Source organism: Halichoeres trimaculatus, unplaced genomic scaffold, assembly GCF_033239565.1.
Source record: "Halichoeres trimaculatus isolate MK-OKI-2021-1 unplaced genomic scaffold, fHalTri1.1 fHalTri1_scaffold_2, whole genome shotgun sequence".
NCBI lineage: Eukaryota > Metazoa > Chordata > Actinopteri > Labriformes > Labridae > Halichoeres > Halichoeres trimaculatus.
The window spans coordinates 30393259-30414589 of NW_027437180.1; positions in this window are offsets into that span (position 1 = coordinate 30393259).

Here is a 21331-nt window from a genome sequence, read left to right on the forward strand (position 1 = left end):
TTTCTGCTATTTCCAGAGAAGCAGGTGATAAATAGCTGCTTAGTTCTTGAATACAGAGGTTAGGTTTATTGTTTCCTCTGATAATTACCTTTTAAATGTTAAGTGAATAATTCAATTTCCCAATAAGCAGTTAATAAGTAGCTATTTGTTATTTAATTTCACCAAGTTCTTTAGTACCAAATTTGTTGATATGCACAATTGAGATCACATGTAAAATGATGTACCTTTATGATCAGACCTATAATGTTTTACATGATACAACTGAAGGCTTCAGATGTGATATTCACCAAGAGTGGGGTTGTAAATTGGCCTTACCTGATTGTGATAGATACTGCGAGAACAGGCGCACTGCAAAACAGAATCTGGCCAGAAGCTATGTGCTAATTCTCATGAAATTTTGGAGGTAATTTCAAAGAAACAAGAAAAAACTTTGTCTAATTATTACCTAAGTCCGATGAAATTTGCAGACCTTTTAAGTGAAGTGTTACCCACATTTTATAAGCAGAAGAAAACTCAAGCTTTTTGGATAGATGTTAAAGCTTTCCTGGGTTTTAGAGATGATATCAGCTCTCTCATTGCTCATCAGCCCATGTCTTCTCATCACTTTTCTTCAACACAAACAGAGAGATCGAATTGTCCTCCAGGGCTTTTTTTCCTGGAGTGGAAGTGATAACATGAACTGTCTACATGTCCTGATGGTTGGCTTGATAGAGCTTGGAGAGCTGATTTGAGCACATGGTTTGACTAATCCCTATCTGGAACTTGTCTGGTTGTTATCTACATACTTTGCGCTTAGAATAAAAAAGAAGATAGAAAAGCTGTAAGGTGAAAAAAGTGATTTTTAAATATCGATATACTGTGTTGTTAGAAGGTCTAACATCATGTCAGCAAAGTGTTTGGATCGAAGATCGTCTATTGAACTCTTCCTTCTGATGTATGCTCTGCTGTATAGACTCATACATAGGTGTCTTTATGCCTTGGCCTGTTTAAGTGTGGCTGGCTCAGGGATTATTGATTTGAAAGGGTGAATTTGTGTTGAAATTCAAGGTGGGCTTCCTGTCTCGTCTGTTCCCCTTGGCTGACAGAGCTCCCTGCAGATCTGCATGCACTCTCCACACCCTCTGTTCACTAATTCATTAGTTTCACTCTCACACAACTATCAAACACCATCATCTGGCAACCAAGTAGCTGCTGAGGCAAGTCTGCAATTTCACCTTTGGGGGAGGAAATGCACAATGCAGCATACTAAATGCTGTACAGATGTAGAAAGTGAGGAGCCTTACTTTCTTCTTTGTTGAACGCCATACTAATGATGTCTCTGAACTGCTTTTTCTGAAAAGCTGCTGTTCACAAAAAGATGAGAACTGCATTTATGTGTTATTTAGGTTGCATACTCCCCGCCAGAGTGAAGTGATTTGAATTTCTTACAAAACCATCTGTTGTCATTGAAATTGAGCAGAAGAATAAAGAGGCATGCCAAAAATATATATTAAATCCAGTTTTCAGCCACAATGTTGTGTAGGACTATATGTCCAACAACTTATCCAGACTAGTTACCGGTCAGCTTGACCAATATAGTTGCTGCTGTATTTTCCAGCCTACATCTGAAACCTGTGAGACAAAACCTCTGAGAAAGAGAGGAAAGTTAAAAGGTGATTTTCATTAGCAGGTACTTTCCACTGAAACATGTTTTTCAACAGAACTTGGATCTAAACTTAGATCTGGGGTAATAAATTCACCTCAGAATAAATTGGGTAGTACTTTCTGGATTTCCAGGAAATTTGAGGGATGGGCCTGCAGGCTAAACTTTTTTTTTTATTAATTTCAATTGTCCACAATATCATTACATACAGCAGGGGTTCGTTCAATTGAGTTTCATAACTCTCAGGGTGTAATCACACCGGTGGCTCATTTGCTTTGTTCCGATTTGAGGCAAAAATGATACAACTATTGCAGTTCTCACTTGGTTCGTTTTCGTTCATATGACAAAAGTCTCTTGAGGTCCAAAGTTGTAAACTCATGCCATGTCTTTTCTGTATGCGTAGACATGGCACAGCCTCAGTTACTGCTCAACTGTAACTCAGTTGGTCAGAGATCTTACCCCGGAAGGGGAGGGAGTTTCTTTATCTTCATTCATTTATTTTTTTAAACCATTTTCCACGGGAAAGGATAACCATGGAGCATCTCTCAGGCTAACATACAAGTGTTCTCTATATCATCAGAACATGCATTGCTGAACGATGAAGTGTTTGTGTTCTCACTGCAAAGGAACTGCTACAAGGCTTGAATGGAAGCTAGCCGAGACCACTCTGTTTTGGTAGCCATAACCTGCCTGTTTTGTCCTGCATCCAAGTGCCATTGCTGTATTCACCAGTGGCGATTGCTCTAAGACTGCAAGGGACGCTCAGCTTCCCCTTAAATGTCCCCCAAAAAAGTGGTGATATGTACTGCTGTGTACATTTCATAGGCAAAATATGTGCTAGAATTCCTTCATCTTTTGTTCAGAATCAGCTACCTATCATAGGTAACTGGCTGGGGAAGCGTAGAGTAGGTTTTTCTACTGTGGAAACTGGACGGTCATTGGATAAACGCTGGGCTTTGTCCCAGCCATCAGACGCTCAGCGTCTCTGGGGGTCTATGAGGCAGTGGGCAGGCCTGGACGCTGGGCTTCTACATTATGATTGGATGATCTGTCTGAGTCCGAATCCCTTTTTGATTGACAGTGAAATGAGCCAGTCAGCGATCTTGAAGTATAACCCCCCACAGGAGCATCTTCTGCAGAGAGGAGCTTCTCCTGTTAAAAGCGGCTCAAGTCTTACACCCGCAAGACATTGAGCCAAGGCCATTTAAGCAGCCTAGCTCTGCTGCCCATTGAGAGACCACTGGTAAAATCCCTGGAAAAAACACCTGGTTGGTACAACAGGGTTACATTTCATTTTCTTAAAAAGGAACAGAGGTTAGAATTTACATTGAAATAACTTAACCAATTTATGATGTAGGCTGGAAAAAAAATGAGCTTCCCCTCCTTGACTGACTAGTAGCCGCCACTCGTATGCCCAAACGAACCAGACTTTGGGGAGGGGGGGCTTACTGTTTCAGAAAAACTGCCCCATGAATGTGTGTGAATGTGTCAGTTCCTGTTATTAAAGTCTAAAGTATGAACCTGGAAACTAGAGATCTTCAGCTGAACATGTCAGTGGATATTGAGTATCCCTCGTCACAAGTCAAGTGCTAACAAATAATAATATAGCATGAAATGTTGGTTTGGCTAGGTTTTACTGGGAATTAAAAGTTCCTGAACCCTCTGATAGAAAAGCACCTAAAAGGTGCAACAAGAGGGAAAGTGTGTATTCTAAAAATGATGGTGTCTCACTAGTAAGGACAGGTGAAGGATTTCAAATTTTGTTCTTGATTGAAGGGAAGCCAGCAAAGAGTCAATTTGAAACAGTTAATGAACCTTTTTTTGTAACAAAGTCTTTGCACTTATAAAAAAAGAGTGGAGACTCAGGGAATTTGATTTTTTTTTTCTTAATGCATTCCTGTACTTCCTCAATTTTCAATACTGGAAGTTCCAGCTTGGCCTCTCCCTGAAGGCTGTCTTTATAAGATTAAATAGGCTAAGTTAAAAGAGCTTTGGCTGATTCATCCTCTAAAGCTCTCTGTCTGTCTGTCTGTCTCAGTCAGTTCAGGAACTGCTGTGGTGCTTGGTGACCTTTTGAATGCTGACCTGGTTGTGAACGGTGACCTCCGGCAGGTTCAGCAGCCACCACAGCCCTGTCATCTCATCCACAGGGTTTGCCTGGTTAACCGCCGCCCAGCAAGCAGGATGTTTTCTGTGTCTCTCCAAGTGTGTCTGTGTCAAAGGAAGGGTGTGTTTGTGTGTGTGTTGTTCAGAGCGTACAACTGTAACAGTAAAGCTTTCTTAAGTGTGACCACATTAAAGGTCTCAAGGAGCCTGGGGACCTCTAACTTACATGGCTGCCAAGAACACACGAACATGGACCCACATGATGCCATAAACTATCACACAGACTCTCAAATGATCTCTCTTACACACACACACACACTCACACACACACACACACACACACACACACACACACACACACACACACACACACACACACACACACACACACACACACACACACACTATGTCTGATGGTTCCCATGGTGACTGTGTTCCAGTGAGTGGTATTTTCCAGGCGGCGTCCGGAACAGTGGACACTCCAGAGTTTGTCCTGGAAGTCCGCTTTGATCTAATTGGGTAGATCAGCCCAAAGCAAGGACAATTCCTGACCTTTTACACACACACACACACACACACACACACACACACACACACACACACACACACACACACCCTTGATCTCAATACATTCTTTGAGCGACCAACAAAATGACATTTTCTGGAATCTCACCTATAGATTGATTCATAATAATTCTCTGAATCAATAACCACTAATAATATTTTTAGCAAGTAGCAGCTATTAAGGGTAGTTAAAATTCTTCTTACTCTCCCAAATTAAAGGTGTTTGACGTGGCAATAACCGGAGGTGCCCTAAGTCTATGAAATTGGCCTCTTTCTCTGGGTGTGAACCGAACGTTGGTCCTCTCAGAGACAGAACAATCACACACACAGCAGAGCTGCTTGTAGTTGTCTTTACGACGTCCTTAGAGAAAGGGTGGACTAGACACTACTTATAAAGCCTCCGTCTCCCAGACTGACTCAGACACAAGATTTTATAGTACTGGCACTGCTTCATGTGTGTGTTTGAGAGTGAAAGTGTGTGTATGGCTGGGAAGATGTAATGAAAGTTAGCATGTTACTACCTCTTCCTACTGACACATTTATTATCTGTCTCAAATCTGTGCTGAAAACTCCAACACGCAAGTCCAGCTGAGGTTCTCACCACACAGATTTACTGTATATGTGTTTGGTGGAGGGAGGGATGGACACACACACACACACACACACACACACACACACACACACACACACACACACACACACACACACACACACACACGCACGCACACACACACACACACACACACACACACAGACCATAATCACTAGGCACAGTTGATTCTTGACCTTTGGAATAGTAGTTTGGCAAATCTAACAGACATGATCCTGTTGGAAAGAAATACTGGAGAGGTGACGTCACACAGACATCAGTTACGCAGGAAGAGACACAATGAGCACAGGAAATAGACAACACATGCACTCCTCTGAAGAAAATAGTTGCTCCTTGAAAAGGGTCATTATCCAACAAGAGCCACTGGACAATCCCAACAAAAATTAGGATTCATACTCAACCTGATTTCCAGGACAGTGAGAACTTTGTTTGAGAGTCTCAGATGAGCTACAACTTCTCACTGCTTACTTGTCAAATAAAGCTGCTTATTCAGTTACCAGTCGGCTCAAACTGTCCTCTTCAGTAAGCTTCATGGTTTGAGGAGGTAGCTCTTTGGGTTTAGTGTGCGCCATGATGACGTAAGTAAGTGGCTGATAATACAGCGACTGAGTGTTGCCAACTTGTTACTGTATTTTAAGCGACTTTTCAGACCTCTCCGGAGACCTTTCTTCAAAAAAGGATTTAGCGACAAATCTAGTGACTTTGCTTGAGTTTGGAGACTCTTCTTGGTGTATTCATTTGATTAGTCATGCACTACAATTAAGGTCTTTATATGGGGACCTTAAGCAGATAAAAGATTAAATTGGGATTAATTAGATTAATTAATTAATTAATTACAAATCTTGTAATTAATTGAATTATTTTTTTAATTGCCTGAAAGCAAAACAACATAGCTCAGTCTTCTAAGTGCAAAACACTTTTAGCCGCATTTCCACCAAGCAGGCCAGTTTGGTCCGTCTCGATACGGCGCGCATTTTGTGGCGTTTCCACTGACTTATCCCAGGACAGATCCCTAAAATACCAGAGACGAGCCGTCCTACTTTTTGGGACCCTTTCATATGGGTGCCAGACTGAACTGATCCACTCTCGTAAGGTGGAGCTACAACACCGCAGACTGCTGATTGGTCTAAAGAATCGTTACCTACCCCGACAGCGGCTGCATTTCTCCTGGCGGCACACAGTTTTCTCTGAAACAAAAGCTTGATTGCACTTTGTATCAAAGAGCTACATGCCAATCACAGAGAAGATGAAATGCTGCATTTCTTCCATCTATGCTCTTTGTTTACTGTGTTGCTTTTTTCTTCTTCGTTGGATTTATTAGCGGGGTAATGTGTGTTGCGCTGCTACAGCATCACGCTATTGAGTTGAGTTTTGCTGTGGAAAAGCAAACGGGATCAGGCTTAACTGTACCAAAATGCGCCAAACCGTACAGAACCAAACTGGACTGGTTGGTGGAAACACAGCTTTTGACTGCTTTTGGCACACACCACTCTCAGCTGAAAATTCTGAGACTTTCAGAGCACTGCCAAGCTCATCAATATCATTTTATCAAGAACCGTACCGGAAGTTGGTCTCCCTGGGTCAACTTTGTCAACAATCAGGGAAGAGAATCTAGTTAAACTGAATTTTGGGGTTTTTAATTTCAAGTATTCTTTGTGCAAAAGTTGAGAAACATGCACATCTGATCCAAAGGGGGCAAGGACTGAGTCGAGTTGGAGTATCCCTGAGCATAACAAAGAAAAAACACACCCTGGCTCATCATCACGCCACCAACCATGCGAATTGAATAGTTTGGATCCCTGCAATGTTTGAGTCGTCTTTCTCTTTGTTACGCTTCATACTAGCTAAGCAACAGTAGGGGTGAGGAGAGGGACCCCAGGAGGGTTTATGGGGATCCCAAACAATAAATAAAAAAATGAAGACAGGACTATTAAAATTAGACTTGCACTACTAGAGCAAATGACCACAGTAGTGGACACAGGCCCCAGAGAAAAATACCTTTTAAAATAAAAGTTAAGAGCTTTTTTATTTTAGATTTCTCATGGTGGATTAAAGTCAAAAACCCTATTCTCCCTCTGTATACCAACTTCTTTCTAAGTTTGTACAAAAAATGAGCAAAACTAACATGTCTGAAGTATATACAGGGAGGAAAAACCGCATCAGTTTTCTATCCAATGTGATTGCTCTGCAAAAAAGTTAGCAATCATTAAAGTGAGGTTTCTGCAAGGCCATTGAGAATGGCATTTAAAATCATTTAATTGGGTTATTTTTAAGTTGAATTTGAGGATTATCGGCTAACTATTAACTTGAAAACGTCATATTCACTGTGGAGTCGCAACAAATCTTGAGGGCACATAAATTCTTATTCATGAAATCCATTATGATAATTATTCTGACAGTTATTATTTTGGAGCGAGTTTTATCCATTATGTTGGTCAGAAAGTCTCAGCACTGTTTCCTTTCATCAACATGACTAAATAAATCGTAAAGGATTGCTCAACTTCCACTTAATTTATCACACATAATTCATCTGTCATTTTCATTTTGCCAGCTGGACAACTGTTTCAGTCTTTATTTGTGCATGGCTTGAGAAGGGGTGTGTTCATATTACCGTATTGGACTGGCACTGATCTCTTGTGTGTCATAACCTCACTCTCACTGTGAGGGGAAATTTCCTGTAACTTAATCCTCAAACACAGGCTCTGCTGTCTGGGAAATGTTTTCAAAAAGTCACAATTTTGGGACTCTCTCAGACACAGCATGAACATCTGAAAATAAATCTCACCAGAGGAGTCATATCTATCTTTGTCTGTCCATCTGTCTTTCTGCCTCGTCTTTCTCCCTGTCCTCCTCTTTGTGACTGAGAACACAGATTCTTCTCATTCTCCAAGTGGTCATTTCCTCTCTATTGATTGACGTGTCCTGTTAAGGAACTGAAATGAAGCCGGTTAACACACACACTCACCTGAGGGGATCCGGTGACACACACACAGGTCAGTGCAGAGGTTGTGGAGAGCTTCCTCTTGCAGCTTGGACAATAAAATCTTCAGTTTAAGTTGCAGTTAGCAATAGAGACTTCATGTTAATGTTTCTGTTGATAAAACATCCAAAACCACGAATTCATTGTAAAGTAATGCATGTACACATGAGACAGAGGGGACAAGCATACACCTTTAAAGCTCCTGTGAAGAGATTTTAGTTGGTTATGAAACTCAATGAAATGGAAGCAGAAGCAAAGAAGACAATGATTCTTGCAAAAAACAAGATTCTTTAGCCCCGTTTCCACCAAGTGGTTCAGTTTTGATTGTCTCGATAAGGCATGCAATTTGTGCCGTTTCCACCAAGAGGCAACATCCGGTTAGAAAAAATGAAGCTTATGCGGAAGCGCTAAAAGTTGCTGTTTATTGAGAATCAGCATGAGGCTGGCAGCAGAAAGACTGGAGGTCACATACACATCCAGCCATCAAAATAGACTTTTATGGCATTAAAAAGCATATTTGCAGCCTGGTTCAAAGAACAGCTTGGGCCTAAAACACTGATTTCACGATCTGTACACACTGTACGGTGGGTAAATTTTTTTCTAACTTGGCAGTTTAGAAGTTATTAGGATCGTTTGATTGTCCACTCAGAGACACAGCTCAGGTCACGTGACTGGCAGGCACCCTGTAGCTGTTCGAAAGGAAACTCACAGTCGGTGTCATAGCAAACATGACTGCGTCAGGAACAGACAGGCAATGTCGCGGAGGCTACATCGCGGAGGCTACGTCGCAGAGGCTATGTTGCGGAGGCTATGTTGCGGAGGCTATGTTGCGGAGGCTACGTCGCGGAGGCTATGTCCCGGAGGCTACGTCCCGGAGGCTACGTTGCGGGGGCTACGCCAATGTTTTGTACAGTCTGTGGTTCCACTGACAAATCCCCAAACGTATCTCCAAATAACCTGTTCCACTTATTGGGACCCTTCTACCAATCCAGTCCCAGAAGGTGGAGCTTGAAACACTGCAGCCCATTGATTGGTCAAAAGAATCATCACTTCCTGTGCGACAGCAGCTGTATATCACCCCCCAGCACACAGCCTCCTCTGAAACAAAGCTTGATTACACTTTGTTACAAAGAGCCACATGGCAATCACAAAGATGGAGAATTGCTGGATATTGTCCATTGTTGCTCTTTGTGTACCGTGACTGGATTTATCATGTTGTGCTGCTATGGCGTCAAGCTGTTGCGTAACTGATGCAGCTATCGCCATCCAGCTTACACACCACCTACAAAAAAGGGGGTCCAGTTGGCTGTGAAAATGCAAACAGGAAGAAGTTTTACTGATCCAACCTGTATAAAACTAACTGTACTGACCCAAACTGATTGAGACAGTGTAGAGTGGAGGTAGCTGGTGTATGTTTTGACATGTACATAAATTGACTTCACATCTTGTTTTGTTGTTAAATCACCTTTTATCCCCCTCACTGAAGTATTTTCAGACCTAGAAGTTTTGATGCTTTGATGAAATCAAACTGAGTTAGTTTAACAAAGTTAATGATGTGTTTTTATTCTTTCCATGACAACTAAGGTCTGGTTAGAAGTTCAGGTGGCCTCTCTCTCAGCTTCGTATTTGCCCAATTAGGATACTCTGTATCTAAAGCACTCATCTGAGGGTCAGGTTATGCTCTTTTTTTCAGGATCATTTTCTTGAGATTTTTTGCCTTAATTGGAGAAGTAAGCTGAAAATAGAAAGAGCACAGAAGGTAGAGAAGGGGCCGGGGTTATAGACCAACACAGGGCACACACAGGCACCAAAGACTGCCTTAAAGTAACAGAAACCTTTGTGATGAGGATGTAATGGATGATTAATTCATGTATTAGGGGCAGGTAGAATAAAATACATCACAAGCTTTATGGCGTCAATGGTATTCTGTTTGTCTCTGTCCTCATTCTGCACTTTCTGTGTGTTTCCTTTGTGGAAAATGAGAGTGGAAATTGCCAGCAAGGTTCAAATGTGAGTTTGTTTTTTTGCCTTTTAACAAGGCTGTGAATTATTACTCAACTTTACAAGGTTTTAGGAGGAAAGATCAGCCAGACTGGTGAACCAGCCTTTTCACCAGAGAACTTAGGAAATAACCAAACTCTGTTCACTTCTTATCTTTTGCCGCCACTCCTGTTTTTCCTTAGTCTGGTATTCAACAACAAATAGAGGTATGTTTCAATTTCAGTGATCAAATATCATACACCAGTTACTTCTGAGTTAAAACCCCAAAGTCCTGCTGAACGTAAATGATTAGTGCCAATAAATCACCGACTTTTTGGTACAAACATGTAATTAAAGTTGTTCAATGTTCTGATTGAGTTGTGGTCGTGTTCTGGATATTTTCTATCCAACCTGTTGATGTAAGCGGAGACAGAGCCCTGAAGGCTTCTTATCAGAGCTATCAACAGGTGGGCTTTACTTTATAGACACAAACACACACACACACACGCGCGCGCAAATGCACAAACATACATACTGAAACTTGTGCACAAATGCCTCCAGGTGAAATACCTGTGAGCCAAGAACCGCAGCCCCCAACAAACACACACACACACACACACACACACACACACACACACACACACACACACACACACACAGAGTTTATTCTTTCTTTCAAACCCACACTCCTTCACTCTCACATACCTCGAAGTAAAGCGAGCGTAACAGAGTACTTGCAGCGCACCCCCACCCCTTTCCCTCTTATTTAATCTGATTTCACATTCAGAAATTAAAGGAACATACACACACACACACACACACACACACACACACACACACACACACACACACACATACACACACACACACACATATACTACATATGCTTCAAGCAAACCCACACCGACACACTCTCCCAGAGAAGGAGGGTTCAGGGCGGGTAGAGTTTCTGCGATGAAGTCTTGTGTAAACACCTGCCAGTAATCTACCAGCTGAGATGAATCCAGATGAAACAGAGCCTACTCTCACAGCTCTTCTTTCAGTCTGCTTCACATCTCTGTGTGAACTCTTGGTGGCCATACTCGAGTCCGCAGCTGGCTGATAGAATCCTGGCAGCTCAGTAGTGATTCTGCATGTGAATGTAGGCCTTCATCTTTCTATGATTGTTACATGATTGCTGCACTTCTTCTACTGTTACCTGACCCCAGCATCGGGGCTGCGCAGGACGCGGGCTGGGGATTTTCTCCAGTGGCTACTACAAAAGACCGGAGGCCATGATTATGATAAAAGCCTGTTTCATGCTCTTCATGGCCCGATTCCAAGCTTCTGGATCAGCACAAGTATCTCAGGGATCATTGAGGCAGGGGCCAGACTTAGGTTAAAGGGACCAGGGTGCATGAATGAAAGCTGCTTTATGGGAGTTGTCCTTGTTTTTCTTATCTTTGTCTTTTTTTATTATACTTTATCAACTTTATTAATCTTTGAAAACAGTAAAAAGTTTGACGTCTTAAATCTTGAATTCCTTGATATGATTGCTACATCTTATTTCCTAGATAGCCAAATATCTTACTGACTTGTCTGCTTGTACTACATTAGGGCCACTACAGTATATTGATCTTATCTCTAAGATATTTCCACTACAGACTGTAATAAAGCCAGTCTTCTTTATACAACCAGTGGATAGACTCTCCCTGCAGGTGATGAGACAGATTGTAGGTTTTTATTTTAACCTTGTTTAACCTTTGCATTTTGGTGTAAGAGAGGTTTGTGAGTCAGAAAGTTTTAGGGAGATGAGGTATGGTCAATATGTACCTGAAAGCTAAATATGCAGACTGTGCTGGCAAAAACCACCTTTCTGCTGTTTTTGTAGCTATACCCAAATCAGCACAAGTTCAAATCTTCAAATCTTAGCTTTTTTTTAGGGATAGGTACCTTTCACATTCGAAATGATACAGTACCAGTTCCTGGTACCTGGTAATATGTATCGGTTCCCAATGGTACCAATTTTCTGTACTTTTGTGTGTGTTTATGAGGTAATAAGTATCAATTTGCTGAACTATAACATCTCAATTTTTTTTCTATTTAATGTATTTATTTCTCAACACAGGAACTTGGTCTGTTGTGCTCATGTCCAGCATGGAAAATTGCCTACTTTTCAGCACCCCCACAGTCACAAGGATATGTTTAGGTACCTAAATATGGTAACATTTGATTCCACATGAATTCAGTTGAAACCTATTAAGTAAAGTTCCTAATTCAGTACCGATCCCTAGCTTTCTTGGCTCTTAAGTTGCTAAATATTGAGTAGTAGCCTGTCTTTGAGGGAGGGGAAAGAGGAACCTTATTTTTGAAGAAAGCTGCCACATTATTCATTAGTATAGATCTCACTTAGATCTGATTAAATCTATCATTTCACTTTACAGAGTCAACAACAGGGGTCTGCCACCTTTACTATCAAAAGAGCCATTTTGCCTCAGCTCACCTGGATGAAAGTCATTCAAGAGGCTCAAAATTCTTCACAATAAAGACAAAAAGTGTATAACATTCTAGGCAAAGTAAAAATCTAGTGAATAAATATCTAAACAAGATTTTAAAAGATTAAAAAACAAAAAAACAAAAAAAGAAATTAAAAAGTGTGCAAAACGTAAAAAAAAATGCTGAACCTAAATGATGCAATTTCAAAAGTTTTGCTTTATTTTTCAAAAAAATGTTAAAAAAATCTAAAAAATTGCAAAATAAGTTAAAAAATGGAATTCAAATAAAAACTTCAAAAATTTGCAACACCCACCTTTTCAAAATATGATTTTTATTTTTATTTTTTAAGTTGACGTTAATTTTTTTTTTAAAATTAAAAAAACAAACAAACAAACAAACACAAAAGATATAAAAGCTTTATTGCAACAGGTGATACATATTTAGTTCAACAAAATGTTGTGTAGTGTCTGCGTTGTTATCATAAATACCCACTGGAAGAAAAAATCTGAAAAAATTGTCTATCAGTAATACTTCTTTGCCAAAGAGCCACATGAGGCTCCAGAGCCACAGGTTGAAGACCCCTGGTCTACAAGAAGTCTGTCATGCTTTGTGTCTGCTGCTGCACGGTGTTAGATGCAGTAATAGACCATTGAGAGACTTGATTGCAGAATTACATTTAATTGTTTTAAACACTTTTCAGACAGCCTGCTTTGCCTTCTTATTGTTGTCACATTGTGATTTACTGTGAAACTTTATTTCTTTCTCTACTTAAGAAAAACAAAGTAGATGTCGTTGGCTGCCAGCTGATTTATAACCACCCAGCTGCATATTTAACCTTTTTGAGAATAGTATTGTTTTTAAAGATATGTAAATTTACAGCTACAGCTGTGAAGATTTGTGAAGATATTAAAAAACCTTAAAGACTTTGAACTTACACGACATTTTATGGGTGGGCCTGCACTTTTTTACCCTGCTTTGCTGTAAGATAATTTTGAATTTTTATTTTCATTTGTTGTGGGTTAGAGCGCAAAATCATTCAGGTTCTGGTATCACCCATCTGTGATACTTACAGCACATTATCATAGATCATAGATAAGCTATCATTTGTCTGGTAAGAGCAATCACATGAGAGAAGGGCCAAAATTTCCCCAAAATCAGTCGCAGAAAGAAGTCAAGGGCCTTCCTGACTCTCCCCAATCTGAGTCAGATTGCTTTTCTTGATAGTCCTGACTTTGTTCAGAAAACGGCCTCAGGGTTGTTGAGTGGAGGTGCTGTTTTCCAGCTCCACACCCTGTGAGAAAAATCCTGCTCTCCTCTTTTTTTCTTTTTTTTTTTCTTTGAATGGAAAGTGATTTTTACATTCTTTCCCCCGACGAGAGGATAGAAGAGGGAGCCACAAAGAGGAAAAGATACTCTAATGGCAGTCTCAGAGTACAGTAATGATAGATGCAGCTTTGAGGCCTGATCCATTGGGAAACATTTGCAGGGCATGATGGGGTTGATAGAACTATTAAGGTATGCTTTGCTGCTATCGCTGCTGTGCGCCTGCTGCTGATGAAGCTGCTGATTGACGGCCCGGTCTGGAGCAGCCTGGTGAGGTCAGCTTTCTGGGATGAGATCCATTTACCTTCATTTACATATCAATCTCGCAAATGGAGAGCAGGATTTTGTAGGAATTGTCACTTTACAGTGTCATGTGAGTGTATTGGCGGTATTATCTGGTATATATGAGGGATGTTAATGCCTGCAGTCAGGTAAAGAGGTACAAATTCTGTGTGTGTGTGTGTGTGTGTGTGTGTGTGTTTGTGTGTTTGTGTGTGTGTGTGTGTGTGTGTGTGTGTGTGTGTGTGTGTGTGTGTGTGTGTGTGTGTGTGTGTGTGTGTGTGTGTGTGTCGGGGGGCTGACAGAGAGAGAGAATATTTTCCTCCTAACAGATATGATGTTTGACATTTCATTTACAGCTCCTGACCGGTGAGGTTAATAATGCCACAAAAAGCAATCAGAGCTATCAGCACACACACAGCACACACACTGATTCAACACATGCATGTACACACACATACCCATTCACTATAATGCATTCCAATCTTGTCAACCTGGTTAAGTGGCCCTAAATAAGATGTCATTTTATACCAGGAATTTATACCGCCTACAAATCTCATCTCCCCAAAAAGCGCGCACACACATACTCACACATGGACACACATTCTTGACACTGGTGATATATAGCAGATCTACTGTTTGTGTGGCTCATGGTTTGGATCCTTTCACTTAGGATATATTTGTCAAATATTTGAGTGGCATTTTCCAAGTTCAACAACCACAGCCACCATGAACATGCCTGAGTTACCGCAGAGCTGTTCCTGAATCCCGACTTTTCAGAGTGGGCAAACTGTGGGTGTGCGTTGCCTAGGCATCTGCTTTATGGTCATTCACTGTAAATTTCATCCATGGAATAACTTTTTTTCCTTTTTTTTACGCCGAAAATTATCACAAAACATTTTTCTCTTCTCTCTAAAATCATGTTTTAATCCACTAAGCTTGAGGTATTGCCTCACTTTCTACCTCAGCCAACATTAATCCAATGTTATGACTTTAAGAGCGATGATACAACCAAAACATGGCCTCAGGAGTGAACCCCTCCAGTCAACTCTCTTCACCTCTTCTAGATGTTTGCTGTTTCATTTTCTAACCTCCACTGGACTGACCTCTTGTAAGATTTAAATGGAAGAAATGAGCTCATGGGTGTAAAGAAAGCAGCTATGGTACCAGTTATTTAAAACCACAGAAATTAGAATAGCCTGCAGTCTATTAGATGGATGATGAGTCAGATTATGGGCATAGCAGCAATCTGTTTTTCACTTACACTTCCATGCACACTGAAAATAGTTTCAGAGTTGTCTAATGTCTCTGCTGCATTGAAAACCATCTTAATAAAGGCAACCACAGCTGCTGATGAACTTCTCCAACTATTGTGCAACTTTGTTCCCCATGTCTTCGTTCTTCATCTCGCCTCCCAGGTGGTGAGTGACAGCAGGTCACAGTCAGGGGGAAACTTCTGTTGCAGGTGAATGGAACCATCTGTTGTACAGACAGGTATTGACCTCTAATGACAAAAACCTAAAAATGAAGTGATTCCAGCTTTTTTAGATGTATTTCGAGGAAATGTCAGGGTTATTTCTTTGATAATCAGGGGAATTTGATATCAAGTACAAAGAGGGTAATCTCAAACACAGGTGATCTACCATCTCTGCCTCCGACTTTTCTTTGATATTATATCCACATTTATGTCAAACCATTCACCTGTTATCAATCTCTGTCCATAAAAAATGAAGGTGTCCTTTCAATTAACACAGGAATAACTGATAATAATCTACTTTTATATCCACCATCTCTCCATCCATCCATCCATCCATCCATCCATCCATCCATCCATCCATCCATCCATCCATCCATCCATCCATCCATCTACCATCAAACAACTATCCATTCATCATCCGCCCTCAGAAACTAACATCTGTCCACCATCGATTCATCAACCTTCTGTCTATCCATCCATCAACCGTCTGTTCACCCAGCCATCTAATAATCCAACCCTCATCCAGTCATTCATAGTACATCCATCCATCCATCCATCACTTCATCACTCCATCACTCCATCCATCGATCATCCATCCTTCCATCCTCCATCCATCCATCCATAGATCCACTACCCATCCATCCATCCATCCATCCATCCATCCATCCATCCATCCATCCATCGACTCATCCATCCATCCATCCATCCATCCATCCATCCATCTATCCATCCATCCATCCATCCATCATCCATCCATCCATCTATCATCCATCCATCCATCCATCCATCCATCCATCCATCCATCCATCCATCCATCCATCCATCCATCAGCTAATCCATTTATCAATTGTACATTCCACCATCCATCCATCCATCCATCCATCCATCCATCCATCCATCCTTCCATCCATCCATCCATCCATCCATCCATCCATCCATCCATCCATCCATCCATCCATCCATCCATCCACCAATCCATCCATCCATCCATCCATCCATCCATCCATCCATCCATCCATCTATCCATCTATCATCCATCCATCCATCCTTCTATCCTTCTATCCATCCATCCATCCATCTGTTCTTTTATTTATCAACCATCCAATCAACCATGCAACATTTATCCATTCATCCATCCATGCATCCATTGTCAATTTACTATTCACCCTACATCCATTCATCGAACCACTTATAATTCATCCTTCCAATCATCCAACAATCATTTAATCATTTCATTCATCTATCCATCCTTTCACCTAAGGTAATCATCACACTTGTTGATGTGAGCTGTTTCAAACTTAGTTTGCTGTCAGCTTATTATTTATAGTGATGGTTTTGACCAGATGTTTTTGTAGTTTGGCAGATTTTACTGGTCTTCAGTTGCACAGTACTTTAAGCATTGCCCTACTTCACATTACACTTTCCTCATGAAAACTTGGATTACTTCTGTCGCACTTTGTTCTGTGTACTAAGTAAAAACTTTAAAACATAAACTTAAGTTTCCATAAGGATACCGATGATCCTGTAAAAGGCTGGCTTGAATTCGGCAACTTAATCAACAAAAGAAATGTTCTTGCATATGATGATTCAAATCATCTACTTTAGAGGGATAAGGCAATATTCTCTGGTACACACACACACACACACACACATTGGATTGGCTCAGCGTGTGTGGTAGATGTGAGCAGTACTGTGGGCCAGTGTAAATGGGAGGATCTCTGTTGTTACAGTGTAATGAGCGCGATGATCAACAGGTGTAGATAATAGAGCTCCATGTCTTCAAGCCAAAGTATACACAGGCACGCACAGAAAGAAGCCTCTACAATATTAAAGTTCTTAACAGATGTATCAATGCTTTGCCCGTTTTCAACACCTTAATTCAGTTTATTTAGTTTTAATAGCTTTATTGGCTTGGAAACACACATTTACACTCACAGCAAGTGAGGAAAACAACACAAAACAGTTTCAAACATAAAAATCTAAAGTCAGCTGCTATTGGACTTATGCCTGTTTTTATCAGTCAGCATTGAACATATCAGGATAAAAGAAGAGAAAGTGATATAATGGACTGTGGTTTCAGCTTTGGTGAGAGTGGGGGGTCCTGGGGACCCTCGTGGTTTTGGAAGAGACGTGAGGAAGAGGGAGAGTTCAGACTGAAGAGGTTGCAGATGGGGTGCGTTTCTGTGTTTGTGCTCAGTACTGTGTATGCACTTGATTTTGTTGGATAAAATGGATTTATTCCATTTTATGAAAGTGTGTGTTTGAGTTTGAGTTTAGGGGCCAGGGAGTGGACTCTTCTGATGGGCATTGTATTTCAACCACAGATAGAAAGCTCAGTCATAAACCTCTGGACCCAAATGAGGGAATGACTGACATGTGGGATTTTTTGGATGAGGAGTTCAAGAGAGAAATTAGTGTACTCAAAAACCATATTTATCATTTTTAAAATAAAAATGGAAAGATGGGAGAATATGAGCTGTCCACTGGGTTTAAATATATTTTTATTTACTTAGAAAGCAAAGAGTGAACCAGGGAGGGGAACTTCAGGAGAGCTCTTGAATGACTTATAAATGAAGTACATGCATGAAGTGAACCACACTGAAGCCCACCTCTCTGAAGCATGTCAAAAAAGAGTTAATTGTTTCATTGAACTTATTAGCCAAATGAACTGGACTTTATGGACAAAGTGTCCTTAAGCATGGTATGGTCGCCAGTGTGGCTCCATCGTAAGCCCTTGCTTCTGCATACTTTGCACTTTGCCTTATACAAAATTAAAATATCAACAAAGATCATTGAGCCTTTTTGAGCTAAGCATACAGGTGCAGCTACTCAGACTGATGTGAGAGGTTAACTTCATCACTGAAGCCAGGAGAGCAACATTATGGAGTGTATGAACCACTACGGACCTGTGGAGGAAACTAGAAAAACAATGAAGCTGACTTGACAAATGATGGATCAAACTTATTATGCTTCACAGTAGCTTCTTGGCCCTGCAGGCTACTGTCTCTTCACTGACAGGAGGGTTGAGTAGGGGAGTGTTTCAGTCCAGAATCTGGCTGCTAGATTTGTGCCATATTCCCATTTCCTGGACTAGACTTCCAAAAAGGTACAGGCAAAAATACATCATCAAAAATTACGAACCAGTGGTCTTTTTATATGAACTACACTGTTTGTTAAAACCTAGCCCATTTTTTTTTCAGGCCACACTGAATGCAAATGGATCACCAGTCTATGAAACCCCCAAAGAAAACAGGATGCCTACCCATGGGCCATGTGACTAACACAACTACAATCATTTCTTACCTTTGAAAACCAAAGACCACCAAATGATCCCCAAAGACAAAGTGCATAAAGGGGATGTCTTTACCAAAAGCATCAGATAAACATGTACTATTAGATATCTGGAAGGTAAAACCGGGTTTGGTGAAACAAACAGTGTTACTAATGTATGAAGTTTTGTTTGAAGTGTTGGGGGGCACGTTGACTTCTAGCATTGATGGAGGCCTGCTTTATCCGCTGAGGCAGAGCAACAGATACCCGTGTAATCAAATCTGCTACGCTAGGGGTGCATTTGAGAGCCAAAACCTTCTACAAGCCAAATTTATACAAATGGGCCTCTTTTGTTCACAGGATACAATACAGCTGCTCAATTTACTGCTGCACTCCAAACGAATGCAGCGAGGTGAAACACACACACACACAACACACACACACACACAACACACACACACACACACACACACACACACACACACACACACACACACACACATACACACACACACACACACATAAAAGTGTTTCTCAGTGCCTTTTTGATTTTCATTCTCTCCTTCGTTTCTCATTACACACACGCACGCTCAGCCAGGGCAAATTTTATCTAACTTGTGCTGATCAAACCCTCTGGCTGATGGTAGAGATAGCGAGGGTGGAGGAGGTAAATCAATGGCTGCGTTAAGAGGCTGTGTTGCTGTGTTCCCTATTAAAGAAAAGGCTGACACATGCAACGGGCCCCCTCTGCTAACTGACAGCTGTAAAGATGAGCAATGAGACTATCCTGCTTCATAAACTGAAAAGACAGACCTTTTTGGAGCCTGTGCCTGTGGTTGCAACCACATTTGTTATTGCTGTTTTTAAGGTTGCGTGTGTGTGTTGAACAGAGTTTGCCCTTATGGGCTAATACAACCCAGAGCTCTTTATTAGGACAGTAAATACACGGTGTTACGGGGACTTCATGCAGGAGGCATAAGGGACATGCCTGTTTGTGACATAAAAGAAAAGGGTCGCAGGTGCTCATCTGCACATAAACACCACCTTAAACAAAGCACATGCACATTAAAAGGGAGCAACGGTTAAGTGAATCCATATTTTCTGACTTTGACTCGCCTTTCCCTGGAAGTAAAGCGACACTTCACCCTGAGCGGTGTAGAAATTTGATTTAAGATTCATGGAGTGCCCCCTTTTTTTCTTCACCGTTGTATTTTCAAAGGCTCTTGCTCAAAGCTCTTTGTAAAGCCATGAAGTCAGGCTTAAAGCTGCTATCTACAAGTGTCCTTCCCTTTCCTTCCTTTCTCCCCTTGCTCCCCTTGTCACCAGTTATCACAGTCAAAGTCCAGCTGCGCTGTTTACGCTGGGAGCTGTCACAGAGATGTGTCACCGTGATGTGATGCTTTACACGCTTGGTGACAAAACAGCCCACCACTATTCACACATGTGGCACCAGTAAGTCTTTTTCTCACACACAAAACACACACACAGAAGCATTATACACTCAGTCTTCTACCTGTGGACACATTAGTCTTCCCTTCAGTTCATTTTTATTTGATCAGACAGACCAGACATCAATTCAAGTTCAACTTTTCCCGCTTTCCAGGAACAGTTTTGACAGGCCTCTGGAAAAAGAAACGTTGCTGTACAGCCACACATGATCACTTCTGTCTGCTCATACTTAGTGAAAACTTTACTATTCGCTAATGACAGTTTGGCAGGCTTGCTAATAGCTGCTTGTAGTTGCAGCTTTGTCATAAGCTGTCGCCTTCAGCATTTCTGCAAGCTTACTCTATGTGCTATTTCTAGCAGCTGCAGCAATGTGAAGAAAGATGGAATAAATATGAGCAGAGAGAACAGAGCGAATAATGAGACTCTCCATTAGAGTCAAACATTTGGATGTTCTTACTAAATAAGCAGTCTCACGCTTTTATTATTATGAAACCAGATATAACACCCGCACTTTCACATCTGCTAACTTTTATTCTTTTTTGTCTGAGAAACAAATACAAAATCTTTACTGTGAACAAAGCTGATTTTAAAGGTCTTTATACTTTCCAAAATTAAAATGCAATAAAAGTGATTTGAACTGTCAACCATTGTCATAACAAGAGGAAACTTCACAGAGGAGGCTTATGTCAGATGTCAGCTACTCATTTTCACATCACAACCAGTAAACAAAGATCGCTGTAAGTTGTGAACATTTAAGGATAAATGGAGTTTTACTTTAGGCCAAGCAACGATTTGACAACAGAAACAGGGAGAAGTTCCAGTGACAAGATTTGTTTTACATTATACGCTCGACCACAGCTCCATGTGAAGACAGGCTGAGATGGAGGTGATGGAAAGTGGGCTTCTTCACATCCTCTTCCCTTCAACTTGCTGCCAGGTTTTAAACCTCTGTCTGTGCTCATCTTCCAGATGTTTTAGAGCTCAGAGGAAGGCTGAACACCATATGGCGCTGTAAAGCTTTAACTTGGGTACGAGTTCTCACTCTGGGGTTAGGGTTAAGGTTTGGGTCCAAGAGTTAAATCAGTACATGTCAACTGAGACATTTATCTGCTATCAGTAATTGAAGAACCAGAGCTGGGATCAAACTTGATATCTTAAATAGTAATTAAAACTGCC